The sequence below is a fragment of the Syngnathus leptorhynchus genome, chromosome 2 (genome assembly GCF_054491065.1).
Source record: "Syngnathus leptorhynchus isolate UIUO chromosome 2, UIUO_Slep, whole genome shotgun sequence".
Lineage (NCBI taxonomy): Eukaryota > Metazoa > Chordata > Actinopteri > Syngnathiformes > Syngnathidae > Syngnathus > Syngnathus leptorhynchus.
In genome coordinates, this window is record NC_141196.1 from 13,880,440 (window position 1) to 13,902,757 (window position 22,318).

At 41.1% G+C, this 22,318-nt stretch overlaps 1 protein-coding gene across 2 annotated transcripts in view; it reads right to left on the bottom strand.

The window, feature by feature from the left end:
• Positions 1–22,318, bottom strand: part of LOC147060887 (bifunctional heparan sulfate N-deacetylase/N-sulfotransferase 1-like) — a 43,750-nt gene that overhangs the window by 21,091 nt on the left and 341 nt on the right. The window lies entirely within an intron of this gene.

A 22,318-nucleotide genomic window follows, 5' to 3' on the forward strand; every position in this document is an offset into this window, starting at 1 on the left:
AATGAAGGCAATGTAAAAAGGCTTCATTTATTAACAATGTTTTTAATCACATAACTTTGCTGATGTAACAGATGCAAAAGTGTGTGACTTTTTCTTTTTTTGGCATCCTTACACTCCCTACAATGTGCTTACGCTGCCAGTCATTGCTTTTTGGGTGCCATTAATAATTTTTTGCGAGTGTATGAGCGGTCTTTGATCTCTCCTCGGGTCTACTGCAGAATGCGAGAGAGAAAAGAAAAGAAACAGAGTGGCAAAAAACCCAACCCAAAACCCAAAAGTGTCAGCCGGATCCTGACTCAGTCAGGAGGCTTGACCCGGACCGCGTCGCAACGCCCAGAGGTTGTATTGTTGGAAAGATTGCCAGCACTAACTTCAGCTGAGTGTTAAAGCACCTCCTTTTCGGCTAAGCGGCGGAAGTGGTATGTATGTATACATAGACTTCAGGGGAAATGTAAGTTGAATGAACATAAGTAGAGATATCCATGTAGATTTTGGTACCAATTAGCTGTTTTTGCACATTTTAAGAGAAAATAATTTCCAATAGGGAAATTGTGATCTCTTCCTTCCATGACATCATTAACCAAGACAGGGGGGGGGGGCTTTTCCTTATCAATAGTGGGCATTTTTTAAGGCATTGGTTGTTTCATGATTTATCCAAAAATGAACGGGTAAAAGAAAAAAATGCTAACTTTTATCATTTTCCTAATAAGAATAATACATAAACTGGGCTAATTAGTGAAAAATGCCATCCTCGGTTTTGCTTCCCTTTAAAATACGACTTTGAAATCCGTGAAGTCGATTGCAGTGTTCGCTAAACAACGTTTTGTTCCAAAGGTTTTAAGGTTAGTGCTCACAGTTCAAAAGAAAACGTATTTACAATGAAAAAAAAAATTTAGTCTATGACCAAATGTCGTGAGACAGAAAGTCACGTAGAATTAACACGTGGTGTATTTTGTTGACTGGCACACTCCCGATTGAGTAAAACAACATTCCTTAGTGGGGAAACATGCTTCCCTCAACCTCCCTCCCTCTATTATGGCCAGATAAGAAACGACCCGCACTGATCTGACTGATTTGCATAGCAGAAAAGCATTCTCATGAGAATATCACATTGTGGTGGAAGAGCTGACACAAGAGATGAGATTCTGTTGTGCTGCCCATAGAAAGCCTGTGAGATCAAACAGATAGGATTTTTTTTACCCTCCTGCTTTAAAATGTGCTCATAATAGCGCGCCTGTTTTCAAAGCAATCAAGGGGAGCGAGAAAAATGGATGGAAGTGGGGTTTATGTAAACAACGCACACTTGGCGAGTACCCACTTTGTTGTATTTGTACGAACGGAACGGGGACATCTGCAAACAACGCATGTATCGTACACTAACATATTTACACTTGTCAGGGAAAATTCAACGAGACATAACGATTGGACCAAACTTCATGAATAGACTGGTGAAAATTCATGATGATGCAATGGGAGAATTTCTCTGAGTGACTTGTGTACTGAGTGTTGGACTGATCACATCAATGTAACTTGGACAACTTGTGCCAAGAATACGTCCCTCTTTTCAAGTTCACAGATCAGGTGCTGCTGAATCAAACGCACTCTACTCAACTTCTTTGAGAACAATCAATTCCACATTAAAGATCAGTTAATTGCCTTTACCCTCCATTGGTAGTCTGAACATTGTTTACCACAACAGGCTACTTCTATGATTGGATAAGAAACATAATTGTTAGATTGTTTGCATTTACGTGGTTATCGTGAATGCAATAAAGTGTGTAATTTAATCATTTAATTCTAAACTCAGAGCCCAGTATCAGTCCAAATTGATACTATAGCCAATTATAAAAATTACTGCGCAATTGGTTCCGAGATCAATGCCGTATCACGGTCACATACAGCCGTGGAGGTATTTTCATTTTGAAACCAAGGAGTTTCAGTACATCTAATTTTGAATTGCGCAAACTGTAGGTGAAAACGTACAAAATTGTCGCCTGTGAAACAGAACTGGGTCTCAACTGATAAGCATTACCTGCTACTTCAGTCCCAACATTCCTATTCAGTCTCATTTGTTAACTGTATTGTAGTATCTAATTCTTGGCCAACACCTTGTCACATATTAAATAATAATAAAACTTGATCCATATCAAAATGGTTACGGTGTTTTAATAACAGCCACAATTGATGGATATATACAAATGGTGGTTAAATCAATCAAATCGACATTTTGTTTTTCTATTTACCAGAAGGCATGTGAGAGGAATCTGAAAAACCTTTTGGCTATCACAACAAACAGGATGCTTGGCGCAAGCCGTACTCTGAACATTACCTAAAAACGATGAAGACTTGTGATAAAGCCTCAGGGTTTTACAGCGCCTGCCGAAAATGTCTGCTGCTGTCTGAGAAGAGCTGAAACACTACAAATTTCGACTGATGCAAATTTACTGCCGTTAAACCAGAGTCAGTTGCGAGCAAAATTTGTTTGAAATAAAGCCAGCTATTTGCCCATCCCTCTAAATGCTCAAGATCAACACAGCGCTTTATACATGCACGCTTTATACATGGGGGTTGTTAAATTTTTCGACGTCTGCTGGAATGGCTTTATAATAAGATATGAATCAAAGACTTGAAATTCAAGTGGTCTCGTCAAAGCTCTAGTCACATACTGTAATTACTGGTAATTAGCTAAAGATGCGTTTGATAACTTTTGTCCATATGGTGTATTATATACTTCATTGGGCTCATTTGCAGAGGTTGGTTACCTTCATTAAGATGGTGTCTACCATTACATTTGGTGACAGCTCTGATATTTCATTTCATGTTCAGAATATATCATGCGAGTCATCATCCGAGTCTTCTATTTATCAGCGGCGAAAAAGCTAATTATATCCTGACTGCAGTGTCTTTTGGGCAATGTACCTGCTCAAGCTTTTATTGGCCATCTTGCAGGTTGCTGAAAATAAACACAGCTCAGGAGCCACCGTGCCTTATCTCTCTCTCTGCCTTGAATCAAGATGGAATTTCAGCCGTTCACCTCTCTCAAACGTGCCGAAGAAGCGGTTGAAGCATGTGTGGCTGTCACAGAGCTGACAGGTCAATCTGATGGTGGTCTATCGTCTTAGCTTTTTCCTATTTCATCTGCCGCCCTCCAGCCTCAGATGCCATCTCAGCAACTGCAGCCAAACTATCCCACCTCAACACTGACACACAGATATATAGTATTTACCAAAGGGGGTGCAGTCACTCAAATACTCTTTTATTATACTTAACTCAATTTTAAAATAAAGATAAAATAACTGGATTGGGAAAAAAAATGCAAAACTGTATTCAATTACGTGATAATTAGAATACACATAATTTAGTAATATTGTAAGTGCATCTGTCAAAGTAGTCCCATTTAGGGTCAATTCATTTAGAATGAATGTGCATTAATATGTTTGTATGTTGCCTGTGCCTTGGGTATGTGACTCCTCCCCTGTTCACATTTGCACTTCAGAGCTAAATCATTCCTTTTCTTGCACTCTGCTCAATAAAAGGAAAACATTTTGAAAACTGGAAAATTTACAAGGCAGTATTATATGAAATTAAAAAAAAAAAATCTCCTCTCGTTCTTGTGGACTCAATCTTGTGAGACATCTCATCTCATGGGATTTGTGTCTCGTCCCATTCCCAATTTCTAGCAATGTTTCCATCTCGCCGCTGCACCTTGCGGCATTATTATTTGCAGTGGAGCAGGTTTTGCTTACTCTAGTCAGATGACTGTTCTAAGGAAAAAAAATAGTCACATGCCTTACAGTTGGATGAGACTTGCTGAATACAATATCTTCAATCTACGCTTTTATGCTCAACAACTTTTTTAACATTAAGTTGTATTTGGATTAAAGGCACAAACTGTGGAAGCTCGAAGAGACATGTCGTGGTTTTGCAATTTCAAAACCGACGTAGGTTCATATCTATGGCACTTTTAGAATGGATACCCCATTATTACAGTCATATGCGGATACAATAAATATATGTACAGTTATACCGCAGTCTGATTTCACCTGAAAGTGGAGGTGGATGTAAAGTTTTAAATACTGTAAAATGAAACATAAAAGGTACCAAATCCAAATTTGACAAAAGGTCCTGTCGTGTAAATCCATCATAATTGACAACACCATCTGATTCAAGTTGGATCAACAATCATTTCAAATGTTTCAACAAACATGTGTAGGGCACACATGTTGGCTCCACGCCCTTGATTCACAGAACGGCTGTGAGCAGGCATTTCACTGCCGGGTTACAAGTCCAAACACGATTCAAAAAGTGTTAGCCGTGCAAAATCTGAACTCAGTCTTCCGCCACTCATCCACAACAGGCGGACAGCTGCCGAAGCTGTCACCATTAACCCTTTGGAACATTTTTCACTTGCTAGGCCTCGACAGACATTTGCTGAGCACACAAACATTTTTCAGCGCGCTCACAACAGACCATCAATTGGGTCAGACACACATGCGCTCTTTCACACGCAACCAGAGTGTCCATTTGGTTCTCCCCTTAGCTGTGACAGGTGTGGTCACGGAAGTGGGGGTAGGAAGTGGTAAGATGATCCAGCCATAAACACCCACTCCCTCTTCACCCGTACCACGACAGCTTCCCCAATTCCCTCTACTAACTATCTCCTGAATGGAACCATCCAATCAGTCCTGCAGATCAATACTCCCTAGCCTTGGGATATAAGGCTCTACAGCCAACTAGAAGCACTTAAGGTTAGGAAAGTCTGTATTGATTGCAAAAGCTTTATTAGATCTGGTGAGTAAGCTACGCAATTTTGTTGACTGAAATCAAGCCCAAGTCAACCGCTGCTGCAAACATATTAGATCTGTTGAGTAAACTATGCATTTTTATTGACTGAAAAATTGCCGATTGATCAAAACTGGCAACACGAGCCCAAGTCAACTGCTGCTGCAGACGTATAAGATCTGGCGAGTAAGCTACGCCATTCTTGTTGACTGAAAACTTGCCGCTTGATCAAACCTGGCAACACAAGCCCGAGTCAACCGCTGCTGCAGATTTAACACAACCGATCTGGAGTAGAAGCTGGAGCACAGTTCATCGATGCCAGGAGAGCACTGGGTGCCACAGTGAATCAGCCCTAAGGGAGGTAGATGGCCAGAAAGAAAAGCAAACTGCTAAATGTTTAATCCCTCTAGTGAATAAAAATACTTGAGACTAGTATGATAAGGTAAAGTATGCCATGACATTTTTTGCTCCACGATCAATTATTAAGCATCCCCTTTTCAACCCATTTAATTATACATCAATGTTAGGAATAACAAGGCTAAAGATGTCAATGTGATGCCACTCACAAGGCCATGAGAAAGAAACCGGATGAGGCGTGAGCTTACGCCTTCAGCTCAAGGTTGGATGATGTCGACGGAAGCGAAGAAAAGGCCTTTGGGCTGTTTGCTCCCGCCGTTGAGCCGTCATTTGTGTGTGTGTACGCCTCGCCCACCGTGTGATCAGAGATCAAAGGGTTAACTGAAACTGTGGCCTATAGCTCTGTGCTTACATTATTCAACAGCTTGTTACAACAGCCCGCTCCCTGATCTCCTATACTGGGAGACAGCATTAGTGACTCCAGGGAGGGAAGCATGGGGACGCTCGTCGGATTAAGAAAATGGCATGAGAGGGAGAGCGGCTGAAGAGAAAAAAAAAAAAAAAAAAAAAAGATAATAGAATGAAGGGAGGACCTGAGGGATGTGATGGAAAAAAAACGCTGAGATGGGGGGGCTCAATGGGATGAAAAGAATTATTGAGCACAGGGAGAGATGAAAAAGTGGTGAAAGACAGCCAACACAGGTGGGTGAGATGCAGAGAAGAGGGCGGATGTCTGTCAAAGCTTGCCTGCTGCAAAACTAAGCAATGGATTAACCTGTATGCAATAATGTGGGGCTTCTTTAATATTTTGGGGGCCATATAAATATTTGATGGAATATTCATCATTTTCTAAAAATGGCCATCTAATGATATGATGTAAGTCTTTATTCAGTCCTTACATTTGCCGGGCAGTGATCATAAAACTGTCATGAAATAGATTACTTACAGTAATGTCACCCCCTAAATTCCATTACAATTTAGAGCTTTGATTCAATTATTTATGCATCTGGAATGAATGCATAGTTTCGCAAATTAATGTTGGTTGTTGCTGGATTAGAGATGTAGATTTCATTAGGGGTTTTTTTTTGTTGGGAAAAATAAATAAATCATTGCAATATACTTCTGGTGTGTGTATCTGTGATTTTTGTCTGTACTGTAGACTCCCGCGTATTTACAGTTTGTCATGTTTGATTTATTTTTATTTTTTTCAGGGTGGGCTGTTTTGGAAGGGTCGTATTGCCCCCTGCCCCATCCCAGTGGCTTTGGACAATGACAAATTGGACACACAAAAACAACAACACAAAAAATGAGCACTGAACTGACAGTGATCATGTTTTTAGAGCGCCTCGACTCACGCCGCTGCTCAGTGAGTGGGCTTCTTTGTTCATTAATTGATTGGCCTTCCCTGCTGGGCCTCAGCAACTAGGTTAACACGGATCCATGAGGGGGGAAAAAAAAGGATTGGCTTCCACAGTGAAAGGCAATGGATAGATAAAAAGATATATGATAGCAGGGTGGCAATGGCAAGTGTTAATATAACTAATGGAGTGAGTATGAGGGAAACTATATTGAGCTCACCCTCATCTAATTAGAGCAAGAAGCTGATGAGATGGACAAAGACAACAGGAGAAAAGGTTGAATTTCATCATGAAGGGATGATGTCACTGTTGTATCAACTGAAGGGCAAGGTCGAAGAAAGTTGGAGTGACGGCTGACTAGAAACTTATTATGCAAGCTGTCTCTTACTGTCATACTGACAACATTTTGGAATATGCTCCTTGTGTTCACAATGAAGGGAGAGGGTTTTGGACTAAACTGAAAAAGGTGTCAAACACTGTGGGGATTTGAGGCTTGTGCTCAATTTTATTTTTTATTTATAATCATCATGTGTTGAGGCGTAGCACGGATGTGAATTAAGACCTAAACAAAATTGGTGGGAATCTGGATAATCGGTACACAATACAGCAATTTACTTTTGTAATTATACAGACTTTAAACATTCAGACATATTTTAGCTGATAATAAAGAAACAGTTCCATTTTGGTGCTTAAAAACAAAAAACAAAATTAACTTTGCTGGAGATGATTGGTCAAAATTAGCTCTTTTACAATCAGATATTTTTGGGAACTGCATTGACACATTACAACATAAGACAACAAAAATGGCATTCTAAATCTGAAAAAAAAAAAGAAGAAAGAAAGAAAGAAAGAAAGAAAGAAAGAAAGAAAGAAAGAAAGAAAGAAAGAAAGAAAGAAAGAAAGAAAGAAAGAAAGAAAGAAAGAAAGAAAGAAAGAAAGAAAGAAAGAAAGAAAGAAAGAAAGAAAGAACGAAAGAACGAAAGAACGAAAGAAAACAACAGTAAAAAAAAAAATCCCCCAACCCAAAAGTCTAATTTCCCCACTTTTTCTTTAGGTTAAACAAATATTAATTATGTAAATATAAATGTAAAACTGGTCAAACTAGAATTCAAGGATACAAAGATCAACCTAAGACTGTTTTTTCACATTTCATTACGACAAAGCACATAATACAATACCCCGAGATGACAGGTTAGCCCAGTAAATCCAAAGGCTTGTGAAAATATCCTCAGATAAAATGAATAGACAGGGGTGATGCAAGGTATCAAAGGTGAGTTGGGAGGTAACAAAACATAAGAGGTTTGAATTTCACGTGATTTTTACAAGGGAAGTTTTCACTTGACAAATAGAATTAAGTGTTCAAGAATGAAGTGTTCAGCAGTGGATGGGAATAAGATTCATTTGAAATGTTAGTTGACTAAATACTAATCTTTCAAATCAATGATTGTTTTAATGGTGAGCTCAATCGGAATTCAAAATAACGTGATTATTTGTTCTATAATCATCTACCCCTAGATGCAAATGTTCAGTATATTACAAGTCCAAAAAATTCCGAATTCTATGTATACCAGGTTATTTTTTTCATTTTCAGTCTCAAAATTGACATTACATAAAAAGGCAGCATGCCATTGACAACCTGAGCCAGTTGACTTCAAACAAAACACCCATTCAGAAAAGTTACAACTATACTATATATATACACTATAATTTGTGGTACACACCCCAGGCATAGAAATGTGATCGATCCATTTTCCCTTAGAGAATGAGTTCCATTCAGCCAGACCACAAAGCCTTCACTAAGAATTCAGATTAACAAAGGTATTTACAGCTTTGGAAACAAAATATTTGTCACCCTGCTTTTGAACATCTTTTGACTCCAAGTCTGTAAAAAGCTGAACAGCAGAACCCACGCAGGGGCTGTGTTTGCCTCTCATACTGTAGAGGATAAACGTCATGTGTGTGTATCGTTTATCCTTCTTGTGAAAGAACACAAAGATGGAACTTGTGTGGTAGTGTACGGAATGGAGACGAATACATTAAATATATAAATTTACACATATACACAAATATACGGCGGCTGTGTCCAACCCTCTTTTCCCCAAGAGCATACAATAAATTATGCAAGCGCTTGTTATAGTACAGTCTTCACCTCTAATTTAATAAACAGCATAAGCAATTTGTATATATTATTGTGTTAAATAGCAGCTACAGTATGTGATGAAGCAAAAAAAAAAAAAGTCAAGTATTTATCAAGATTACGGGGTTGCGAGCAAGCTCTGCATCCCATCACTCCTCCACATTCAGAAACAAAACTAGACCTGAGGCAGTCTCTGAGTATGACTCTGCAAAATATTTCTGCTAACATGGCACTTCTATACCTAAGTACGTTGTGAAGGCTGGCAACGTGAGCCTAATCTACTATTTGATCCTTTCACCTCGAAGCCATGCCGTCATACTGCATTAACAGCTCCACCATTAAGGCTTATAACACTTGGCCAGTTGACCAACTTCTCATGCAAACTGACTTCTCGGTCACTTGAGGACAGCTAGCCTTGCATGAGGTAAATTTTGATGTCATTAGCAGCAGGGGGAGAGGAGAAAGACAATTCCACTGGAGAGAACACAACCAAGGAACCCAATAGTGTGTATTGCTTCTGCATTGTATTTGTATTACATTCTGATTACAGCACTATATGACATGAAAAAAGGAGACCACCTCTTTCTGAAAGCTCCACTTATGTTTTCCTTTAAGCCGTTATCACTAATTCAGCACTTCTGATTTTCCATTGGCAAGGTCTGAAGACTTGTCTTCCGTTAAATGGAGAGCCAGTGGTTTCACGCCCCAGTCAGTTCCTTGCAGCTTCCTTGAAGGGGAATCAAACAGCAATATTGTACCACTAAGCCATTTGATGTGTACAATTTCCCATTACTTTTATCTCGCATTCTAATTTGTTCACTAAAATATCAAACGATATTGCGCCTTCATGCTTCCTAGATGACATTCAAACACATAGCACTTGATCTTTTGGAGAAAAACCAAAACACTGTGTGCGGGGGCTCCAAATGGTCACATTTTGCCCTCCAAATTCAGACAGTGCGAGGACATAATTTACTTCGATCCCACTTTCTTTATACCACGTTTTGGATAAGACCACTGACAAAACGTCTGCTTCACAATTGCACAGTTGTGGCACTCGAGCACAAATGAGCTAATTTGCCAGCCGACATATAACAAAGAACCAACGGAGATGAGCACCATAAAAGAAGGCGGGCTAATGTGTGTGTGGGAAATGGCCACTGTGGATTGGTTCATGGATGAAAAGGGGCCCATCTTGGGGTTATCGTGCAAATCTACATAACTCACAGAACTCTTGTAAACAATGAACAATACAGACCAAGACAGTCAATTTGCTGTGTGTGCCCCTAAATATTCTGCATGCGTGCCTAAAACTTGAAGCTAGGAGCCAATGCGCTTGTAATATTAGGAAAACGTAAGAAAGAAACAGAAACCAGTCCGTAGCGCTGATGTATGTCGTTTGTTTTGAAGCATCACTTCCCCATTTGGAAGCATTAAAAAAAGTTTGGTCATATGTGTTCCCTTAGTGGCTGCCATTTCCTCAGCCCTCGTTTTTTTTTTTTTTTGCAGTTGATATACCACGACTGCGCCGATATCGGCGCAATTGTGTCGAGTGAAATGTCACTACTGCTCTGCTGCTTCATCAGGACGCACAAAAGGCGACTTGACAACAGACGAGCATGCTGCTTTCGCAGGTTGTGGGGCATTGAGAAGGTGTACTTAGCCAACCAAGCTGTTGCCATGGCATGCTGTTAGAACTTGTCCAAGATAATACAGACAGGTTTATTATGCAGGGGGGGATACAAAAGAGCTCAAAGGTCACTTGAAATTGAAAACAGCCTCCATTAGGTCTTGCATGACTAACCTGTCGATAGAACGAGAACAAACAGTATGTTCCTACTTGTTTGACCAAAACAAGGCACAATTTTATGAACTTGTTAAGGCTTGAGGTTTATTGTCAGTGTCACTTAGGATCCTAAATGATTATAATTCAGAGAGTTTAGATACATTGTACTTCCATTATCTTTTATTAAACCAGAATAGCAAAATGCATAAATTGTGATGACACATTTACCAACAAAAGGCATCATTTTTGCAAAAACAAGTATCTTTAAATTGTTCATTCATTCCTCACTCAAACCACCTAGTCTCATGAGTCATTATTATGCCTGTGGATTAGTGATAAATGCAGTAGCCTCGATCAATCTTCTCGCACACAAGTCAAATCACGCGCATTCTCGTCACGGAGATGGGATGTCACTGTTGTGTGTGCCAAGACGCAATTGGTGGATTTATATGGGATTCCCCATCCGTATCAGAACTTTTATTTAACCAGACTTAATGTAACTGAAAGTTGTTTGCACAGCGCACATTGGCACAGTTACGTATCTCTCTAACAAGCCAACTTTATGTATTGCAAATTATTTGGCAGAACAGCAGAGGATCAAGTCACGGTCGTTTGTTGATATAAAAATCGTCATGCATACACACTCACTATAAGAGTTAATATTAGTTGTACTAAGTTCATTTTGTTTCCCTTGTCAAATCACTTTTTTTTGGTTCTTTTATCACAAACAATTTAATTTTAGGTTACATTACCTGACATATTTCGGCATGTACTTCCGCCTTCATCAGAGTCTCTACAACAGATACAGAGTCTCAGAGTTTGCATTTGCAGGTTTATACAGCTATCAATTTATTATTTATCCCACCCCGTAATGAATATTAAAAAAATTTCCTAACCCATTTGGGCAGTTTCACGCAAAAATGTGAGTATGGGGTTCACTGAATTGAATATAAAAGCCAAACATCTTTGCCAAGTTGCCACTGGAGACCAAAACTCGAGAAAGCCAAAACAAAAAAAAAAAAAGAGAAGCATCCCTAACAGTTAAAGATGGAGCCAGTTGAAGGCAGCTTATTGTTTCAAAGTGCTTCCAGAAGCTATTCTGCATTTTCTGGCCCATTTTGTGATTTTTTTTTCCGTCCATCTTGGGTCTTCTTTCTCATTTTTGTCATTGCCAAAGACCTCCCAGTAAGCAACTCAACTAGTATCAGTTTTCTTCTGGTGTGAGTCTTACCTGTCCCAATGCTTTAGAAATGGTTTAACTCAAATATTTTAATGTGCAGCGATGCTGACAGCTCCCCACAGTCCACAGGGTTCCTGACCAACAGCCTGATTATGCAAAGAATGAATCTTAAAGAATAAAGAGTGTCATTTCAGATTCCTTGTGGCGGGCTAATCTCAACAGTTACATTGGCCCTTTCAGTTCACACACCAAACTGTGCAACAGAAATACTGACGGAAGTATTTATAATTCAACTACCACTAAAATGTACACTTAACTTTCCTTGATTATTACTCTTATTTTTTTTTGTGTTGGTTGTTGGCATTTCTAAGTTAAATTACTTTCGCCTGGAAGCAACTGTATCTTAAAGGGGCATATTAACTTATCTGAAAGGAGAACTGTTGATTCAATGTCAACAAGTCTGTAGTCTGAAAAACTCGATGTGGAGTTGAACAACATCCATGCAAGCATCCACTATCGCACAACTTCTCCAGGAAACTGAAAAAAACTTCTGCTCATTAAGCCAATGGCATGAAGATAGGAATTCAAAGAGCTCCATTCAACTCATTAGAACAAAAGTCTGTAAAATACAAGAACAGACAAAACTTCATCCTTTTTCAGAGTTAACCATTTCATTCTGACATTCCTGTAGACCAGGGGTGTCAAACTCGTTTTTTTCGCGGGCCGCATTGTAGTCATAGCTTCTTTCGAAGTGCCATTAAGACTGTCAACCCAAATAAATGTACGAACACCTCATATTATATACAGTAAAAGCTACAAAACAACTCATTTTCAAATCAGACAAGTAAAACCTGGTCAAATATTTTTTTAAAAACAAGATATTATTAAAAGTGAAGACCATTTGCAATCCTAGTAATGACACACGAAATTGATGCACAATTTGTCTTTGCGGGGCACAGAAAATGATGTGACGGGTCGTATCTGGCCCCCACACCTGTGCTGTAGACCAAACTCAAATGATGCACACTGATTTTGAAAAGGAGGCCTTCAAAAACATGCGGCATGCTCATTTCTTGTTTCTATTCACACACTTAAGACTACAACATATGCGGAATTTTTGTCAGGCAAAATATCCGCAAGAAGAATATACCCGTAGAGGAAGACCGTGATATACTTTTGTTTGGATCTGTTGTCAACTGACATCAGAAGATATTTACAGCTTTATGGAAACAACTGTACAGCTCACAGAAGGCGGGCCAGGTAAACAGACTTACAACCAGCTTACGCCACCAAGCGTGTCAATCACAGGGAACCATGATTGTTTCTTATGTTTTGAGTGTAGTCTATAAGCCAAAAATAAACCATAAAAGATGATTTATTGTGGAAGATTAACAACACAAACTCAAATTAGCGACTCCGACCGCAGCAGATCATTTGGCCACACCTTGCGTCGTCACTGAAACAACATGCAACAGAACTAACACAATGGACAAGAGTTAAAGAAGTCTACAGACCAGAAAGGAAAGAAAACACACTTCTGCGGTGACAACAAACGACAATAGAACATACACTGAACTCAGTGGACACCCAGCCCAAGACACCAGAACAGCCTGTAATTGTGTTGTGCAGGACAAACCCCAGCAGGCCTTGCATGATGAATGGTCCCAGCGATGACTGGCTCCCTCCTACCCCCTTCTTCACTGCCTCCACTATTAGTCCTCCCTCTGTCCCTCCTTTACCCACAACCCACCACTATTCAACTGCTGCCATTGCACATGATTAATTTGCATTCAGTGCACTTAGTCATTGTATTGTACTCTGACACAATGACATATTACAGTGCACAGCTCACCTCCTAAACACAAATAGTCTGGGTTTTGAGGATCATGCTTTATTGCAAGAGGCCAATATTGGAATACAAGTGTGGGCCGACAGTAAGAAGATTGGTTGTGACAGAGTTTCTGACACTTGAGTCACCGCTGCATCATTACAAGAACAGTTAGATAATGTCAATTGATGATTCACTCGAGACAAACTAATTAACTAGGTCAGCATGCACGGTAGAAAGACCTTCTAGTTAAGGCATGGAGCAGTCCATGGTAGGTGGGAGAGGGGAAATAGATTTCTGAGAGAAAAAATAGGGAAGGTGTTACTCCACCATACATCCTGAGGAAAGAGACAATGCATAGGAAATGGGCTTACCCCCCCCGCCGCCAGCTCTTTTTGCCGCTGTTTTCCTTTGCTACAACATCCAAAGGGAGCAAACGAGAGACCGATTTTAATTTGCTACACTGTCCCATCGCCTGTTGTGCCTCGGGGTAAAAGAAATGGATTCTGAAAATTTTAAAAAATATCGAAGGCACAAAGAAAAGAAAAACCAGGGCACTGCTGAGAAGGCATCGAAGACGAGTGCGTGGGGGGGTGAAGAGAAATGAGAACAAGTTTGCAGGGAGCGTATACAAGGAAAGATATGAAGCTGTGTGTTTGTTATGTGGCCCAGATACTAAGTGTATGCTTATGATAAACCTGCTCAGAGGCTGGGCCATCTGGAGCGGCCATGGGGGTTACTGAAACGAGTACACCGTCAAAACAAGGAAACGACCGAGGGGTCCATTACCTACAACCGCTTCCCCTCCCAAAGGAGACCGGCGTCAGGCTGTGGCGGCACCCTGCCAGTTTTCCTCAGAGTCCAAGGAATACCTTTGGGCTGTTCCTCAACAAAAGGCGAGCTCTGCTGAGTGACATCACTAGTGAGACAGGCAGCGAGAGCGCATGGGCGTGGAGGATGGTGCCTGGAAAAGCAGTGGACTGTGCGGGAGTCATATTACTGCCCCTCAAGCTCTTTTATACCTGTCACGTGAATCGCTTTGATGACGCGACTGTAAAGCCACAGTCTTGATGGTAAAGCCACAGTCTTGACAACTTCAAACACCTGCTTTGCTGGGCCAGATCTGACGAACTGGCGGATAATGGAAAATATGAAAGGGGAAGAAATCTAAGGCGCAGTAGGGCTTTGCTTAATGTATAACCAACATTATGTTGTCAGGTGTCTTGAATTTCTTTATCACATTCTTGACCAGATCCAAATCCACTCCCTGCTCAGTGAAGAACAAAAAAAGCGACAGTGAAGCACCCTAGGGCTGTGGAGCCCGTGAGAGGGGGTTGAGTTGCCGCTACCAAAAAACAGACGTCTGGCCGGCAGGCACATACGGCACGGCCCAGACACCTGTGCCCTATTCACTAAAAATATCCGGCCACATAAACACCTAACAACGGGGGCTGGAGTGCGTTTTGTGTTTTGGGGGCTTGTGCATCCCACTATGTTGGGTTGCACTAGTTTTGCTCCTATTCTCAAATAGTATATTCTAAGCCTCTTTGTCAGACAGTAGTACTTTTAGCTCGAGCGCATCCCACTGAGCGCAACCAGCCATAACGACCGTGCTCAAAGATCCTGAAGAGAAGTGGCAAAACAAAGCTCAGTCATTTGCAATCTCTAGTCGCCCACCAGTCTGGGAGCCACAGTGAGCCTCTGGGTTGCCAACACCTGTCCTGTCCAGTAGAGACACACATACATATATCACTCATAAAGGAAGAGAGAAAACAGGATTGGCAGACAGGACAGCGCCTCGGATCAGTGAAGGGTACACGTTCAGCAGCCAGTAGCTAAACCTCCAACTGGCACCAATGCAAATGTTTCCATTTCAGCAATTCACAATGGGGAAAAGAGAAGGCAGGTCATTAACTGCGGTCAGGTTGTTATTAAAATCTATGAATTGACCTGGACATGATCTCCACACTATGGTTTCCATTGTGTAATATCACCAAGCAGGACAGATCAATTCAGCTGTTTATAGAGTAGGGTCTGGAACTGTATGATAGCTGTGTAGGCTTTAAAAATGGTTTAACACACACAGATCCGACAATTTATTCTAACAGTTGCTTACTTCTTGTTATTTTAATAATAATTAGACAATACCAATTAAATATATTTTAATAAACGGTATCTGCTAAATATTTTGCTTGACAGCCTGGTATTTAAATAAAAAAATACTAGGGTGGATTGGATTGGATGATACAATCACATGAATGAGCCCTGCATTTTTCAATTCCAGAACAGCTCTATATCAATTATTTTACTTATCGATTGATCGCAAAAAAAAAACAACATTGTATCCAAATGTTCTTTTAAACAAAACGGGACCATTGGCGAGAAGAAAATGCACAAACCTTTTCCAAAGAAATCATGAGCGGTGACTTATCGATCAAAAAATATACATGCAATCAAGACATTTTAGCCACAACACTCAAAACCTAAAGATTCCACTACAACAATTAGATGTGGTCAGGACCGCTCACAAGCTGCGGTGCTTTGTTTTTGTTGCACTGCAGCCAAATTCATTTACAGATGGGGGCCAACTAGATAGCAGACGACTTTTTTGTGGTGTGGCAGCGGGCTCTGCTTTGGGACTAGGAGACAGGAAAGTGAACGCAATGGACACCAGAAGCCCTGCTTAAATTTACTCTGTCCTAAAGGGATACCATGATGCCGTGACCTGGTCTGATTTCAACAATTTGAGGACTGTACCAGCCACTGACGAGATTTTATGCAGCGTGGGTGTCCCGGCAGTTCATTATCTCCGAATAATGAGGTACAACTGGAACCTCAGAGACCTTGCCTATGTGTTCACTTTTCATTCTCCTCACAATGTCACCCGCCTACCATGGCAGCGCTGTAAACTTGAGCGTGTGACACACCTCTATTTGATATGCGGCCAATATTGTTTTTCTGTGAAAACAGGTCACAGCTTGAATGCTGTTTTAAGAGGAACACAGAGATAGTGAGTTTGGTCTAATTTCTGTAGAAGTAATTAAATGGGTGGAGTTAAAAAGACAACAGCTAAAGGAACGGCTAGAAAGGATGGCCCATTTTCCACGCAAAAACACAAAATACTCCATCTCTGGCCAATGAAAAGCCAATTTTGTCTCACTAACCTTTGACTCAATCAGGGGCCGATCGCTAACTACTGCCCAGACGCCAGTTAGCTGGCAGGGCTGCGTGGCTATGGAGTCAAAAAAGAAAACTTTAGCGCCGTTAAAGTTCTTGAAAACTACGGCCCCTTGTTGTAACCTAGCGTCTTAAAACCCTGACCAGTTGTCACCAAATGTGATATACACACCCCTATGACTGTCCACATCAAACTTTAATACCTACTGTCGAAACTATCAGAGCAGTGTTTCCAATTTTGAGGTGAAACTGCCGTTTCCTCACTGGAGCTTAAATTTAATGTCAATAAAATTGAATATATTGAGCCAACCAAACATTAGAATTCTTCCTGTCCTTCCTTCAATGACATAGCCAGGCAGATATATGAAAAAAAAAGCAGCCCGCGTATTAAAGCGTATTAAATTCGTTTTTTTCAGCCAGGTAAATATTAATGCAGACATCATTTATATTAAAAAATAAATAAAAATGTGACAGCTTATGTGCTGGTGGGGTAGTGCAGACCACTGCTGTGATCCCAGTTAGAAGCTTCAAAAAAGGGGTCTTGGGTTTTCTGATGTTTTAATGAGATCCGCAGCCACAGCACAACTCGATGCTTCAGACACCGTCTGAGTGTACGTGTATGTGTGTGGTTCTAGAAAACAAATAGGTATTCATGTCTAAATGATGTAGTAAATATCACAACACAAGCTATACATAAGCTAGTGTAACTTAAAGTTATACACACAAATGCAAACCACGCTGATATCTCTCGCTAACATGCTCAAGGACATTACGTATCACTAACTGGCAGGTATTTATACAACAATAAACAACGTGTAGCACTTTCCTAACGCACAATCTGAAGTAGGGTAAACTGTACTCGGCTGAACTCAAGTTAAACTACATGAACAGTCAGAACTCGCAAACTATAGCCAGCGTCTTCGACTTTTTGCTCGTCCTTCAACATACGACGCAGCTCGGGCTCTAAGCTCTGCCCCCTTAAAGAAGATTCTCACAGCCCTCGAGCAGCCTTTTCTAGTTTTACATACATTGACGCTGTTCAGCCCTTCCAACGAAGCCTTTAAGTCGCAATCGGCCTTTGAATCAAACGTACATGATAAAATATGTATCGACGCTATATTTTGCTCACAGGCTCCACCGACAGTTGGAAATTTTGAATTATTTTTAAAGCACGGTGGTGAGAAGCTATAGATGGCCCACATTTTTACTGATGACATGAGGTGAAAGAATATGTGTGGTCTCAGCCAGGCCTACTGGACAACTGGATAAACATAAAGCCAGCCAGCACCACAATTCATGTCCACCTGTCTGCCCTCCTTGATCACGCTGCTGAGCAACAGCCATTAGGCCAAAACTAAAGACACACAAGCTATCTATTGTTCGAAATGGGCATGTATGAAAAGACAACCTTAGAACACCTCAAGTTGTTATCCACAATTGCAAAGACACCAAAGGAAGCCGAAGACAATGTTACAAAAGACTAATTGGCATATCTGTCCAGGTCCTGAAGTCAGAAAAGGCGTGCCGCTATGCACAGATTTTCCCATAAACTTAATAGTAGTGTCTGTTGTGCACCTTTATGAAATGGGTGGGTCGGCATTTAAATGAGGGTGGGGCGGCATTCAAACGAGGGGTGTTGCCCATCAAATCTTCTGCTTATTTACACAGGTAGGTGTATCAAAAGCCAAGACTGGAAAATCCACATCTTAAAAGTGCATGAGAAACTGACTTCAGTGCCAACGGGAGAATACGCCTTAGTGCGCACGCACGCATGCACGCACAGGGTTAACCTAGGGAACGAGTCAGCTGAATGGCTAAAAGGAGATGGGGGGGAGTGGAGGTGGTGGGGGGGGGATCTAATCATACCTGATGACTGATAGCACTTATGATGAGTACAGGGTTAGAATATCCTACAGTGAAGTGGTGCATTCTTATTACTGTCGGTCTACATCTCAGAAAATGGGTTCATTAGCGGGACAGAGCTCGCCAAGAGAGCGAACAAACTGCACCTCAAGAGCCCATCCGAATGGCTGAGATGAAGTCCATTAATACCTGCCTACTTGTTTTCCATAACTAAATAAAACAGCACTTTGAGGCAATGCTACGAGAAGCTTTCGGGTAGTGCCGTGCCATATGGACAATTCGATAATAACTATAATACTTATCTTTATTAGCACTTTTACTGGTTAAATGGTAGATCATATGAATGTTACTTGAAGCCCCTTTGGGATTGTGGTTGGATCCATTTGAAATATTTACACTTTTAGACTCAAAAATACTTTCTTGATCTCTAGTAAGATTGCGTTTTGATCATTGGAAAATACTGACTGATGTTATAGTGAAGGATCTCCCAAACTTGGTTGGGCCCTAAAATGGGTCGCGGGTCAATTTCTATCGGGGTCGTAAATTGTTGGGGTAAAACAATTAATGCTAGTTCTATGGCTCGTCATGCAGGCACAAACATTTTTGATTCATGCTTTGTGTAGTAATAGCATGTCCGAGGAGATCATTCATTGATTTTTTTATACATTTAATAATTTCATTAGTTTGGGTCTAATGGAAACCAAAACGAACGAGTCTTGAGCTTTAAAAAAGAAAAAGTTGAGAGAGTTACACAAGTACCACATTGCTCAAAAGTAGCAAAGAGTGATCAGGGTAACAAATCTACATTGTAAAAATGGATAGAAAACATATTTTCCCGAAATGTCCAAAGTCTTCAGAAAACCAGAGGCGATTGGACCACAACAGTCGAACTTTTAGACTCCAATCATGTGCCATCTGACGAAATACGACTCCCTTGTCGCAGTTATTCATCTGGATAGGGGAACCTCTGGAATGTATCAGATTCCAGCCTCAGGGGGTATGCACCTTGGAAACACAGCCTTACCTCCAGCAGATAGCCTTTTCCAAAGTCTATCTTCTTCCTTTCTCTATCGGTCTAAGCTCCAACTCAACTGACTTCCAGCGAAGGCACCGCTTCTATTTTGCATGTCACAGCGGAATATGTGAGCCACGTTTCCCGTTTCAATACTCTCTTCTAATCGGCTGATGACACATTTGTGTCAAAGTGTAAATGGTGACCTCAAGCGTTACGATCAAACTCTTGCCTCATGATTTGTAAAATCACTTTCCCCTCGTTTCAAAATAGCCCAATTCAAATGAGTTCTCTCGTCAAACAATGGCAAACCACTCACAGAGTTGCAGTGTGCAATAATAGGACCTGTAGTATTAAGTATCTCTGACTTGCCAGCCTGCGTAATTCAGTCTAGGGTGTTATGACAGTGGAAAATCATTTCCCTGAGCCGGGGCTAGGCGGTCATGGCTAATCGTTCAGTAATCTGACCAGCCTGCATACTGTAGCAGTCAGCCGCATGGCTACCCCAGTCCAGCCACTCACATGTGCATAGCCTCACTGCCTGCCAATAATCTGATGGAGGCTTGCACCATTCAAAAACCACTGTCCAGGTTTTCCAAAGGATTACAAATGCTAACAGATCATTTGCTAATACTTACTTGTGTTATGATGCTTGAAATGTACTTACACTAACATCAGTCGTGAAGAGAAGAAAAAAATAAATAATACCAATTGCCAGCTAAGAACAGTCCAGCACGGAGAATGAATGCAATTTTACATACCACCGGAGAACAGTTTACCTCCTGCTCATCCAAAGGCTTCATTGTGAATCAGTCGCCCATTTGTGGTCAATTTCCCCAGGAAAATACTGTAAAGCTATAACAACAAGAATGAGCACTAAAAGGCAGAGAGGAACTCTGTTACACTGCCTGCAAAAAAATAATAAAAAAATGCATTTTTCAGCTGCTAATTGTCTGCCATCTGAGGTAGCATCAAAGCCGTAACAGAGGTAGGATGACACGCGTGTAGTACAAGGACACGGTTAGGGTTTGCGTGAGAACCAGCACCCAGTTGCAGCCATCGCTACCTCGTTCTGTGTAAAAGTCACATAAATGCAACATCGTCTATTATGTCCGTTTTGCAGGATCTCTGCTTGAAAGAGGCCCTAGTGAGCTACAAAGCAGTGTTTATACCCAATGGAGCGAGAGTTGAGGGGTATTCCAATATGAGTATTGGAAAAATGCCTGGCTCCCCCCCCCACCCCCACCTTCCTATGAGGTTTACCCTAAACACACACACACACAGCATGGTAACAAGGAACGATGACATGGAAAACTACAGAGGATGTTTTAGACACTGCAGTTGACTTCATGTGTGAGATGGGACAGTGACTGCAGAGCCATTTAATTCAGTCTCTCTTCCAGGAAAATTTCAATCACAACAATCCAATCAAAGCTACGATTGACAAGAAGCAACATTTTCTTTGCTGCTTCACACGTGGGCACAAAGTCGTCATCACATCTGAATTTGATACTCATCCAAAACACAGTTTGACTGTCACCATTTGATCAGACATCGTGTCATGTTTTGTATATTGCATTATGACTAAGGAGCCATAGCTTTTAACAGGCATATATATATATCCACGTATGAGATTCTGATAAACACGATCAAATGACTGTGGCAGCATTCATGAAGCGGGCGTGCTAGATCACAGCAAGTTTGGCAACCAGCGGGAGCAGTCAGATGGAACAACCACACAAATATTTGGCAAAGATAAACAGGATGCAACGGAAACATTCAAGCCACCATCATTTTGACAAATAAATGACAGCATTTGTTAAAAATCTATAACGCAAATTAAATCATCTAAGAGAACTAGAGATGTTGGACTGAGAAAAAAAGTAACATTTTGGGGACAAAACGCAGGGAAAGTCCTTAAGATTTTGAGGTAAACACATCCAGGGCGTGAGTCACTCACTGCTCTTTAGCAATTCCCCTCTATAGGTGCACACATGCACAGCCCGGGGCTAAAGATTTCAGGCAGGTCTGGGCTTTTTACCTGTGGTGTGAAGTCCAATGTTTATGTACTTGATTAAAAGTAGAGCCTCCATTGTAAAAGCAGGCGTGTGCCCTAACCTCGCACCATTACGCACAACAAAGCAGACTGACATTGTTTAGACAATCGGGAGTGGGGGGAAAGCACAACAGTCAGCAAGACACATGGGAAGAACATATTAACGTGCATTTCCGTCCAATATCGCACTAATCGTGCAGCAACATCGCCAACCATATAAAAGGCTACAGGTACTTCCAAAATACTAAGTCCGATGGATGCATGCATGTTCGGTGTGACAAGTGGATATTTAATGAAGCTTTCCCATAATCGTTTGGGAAAAATAAATAAAAAATCCAACCGTTACATTGCCGTGTTTATCCACCTTTGTCAGAGAGACGTGTCGACCTTTATAATATCATTTGCACACAAACTGGTTTGGCCTTTTAAACCCTTGATAGCAAAACACACATTACACGGTGACATTTGTAGGTCAATCGCGACCCCCCGATTAAGCTAATTTACCGCAATGGTCTCGCGGCCATGTAGTAAACCGCAGCTGAAGCTACAAAGTTGGAAAAAAGAAGTTAGCGTCTGTGGCGGCTCGGCTCCATTGCGGAATGAACGCGGACTAAATCCGCTATGCAACCGCATAGCGGCTTTAATCCCAGCCCAAACTTCGACAATATGGCGAGTCCCCTCCCGCTACACACGCCGATGGAGTAGCATCAAAGCAGCGATTGAAGCCGCTCGAGAAACCGGGTCTTGCTGTTGTCCAGCCCGGGGAGCTCGGAGAGGCCGAG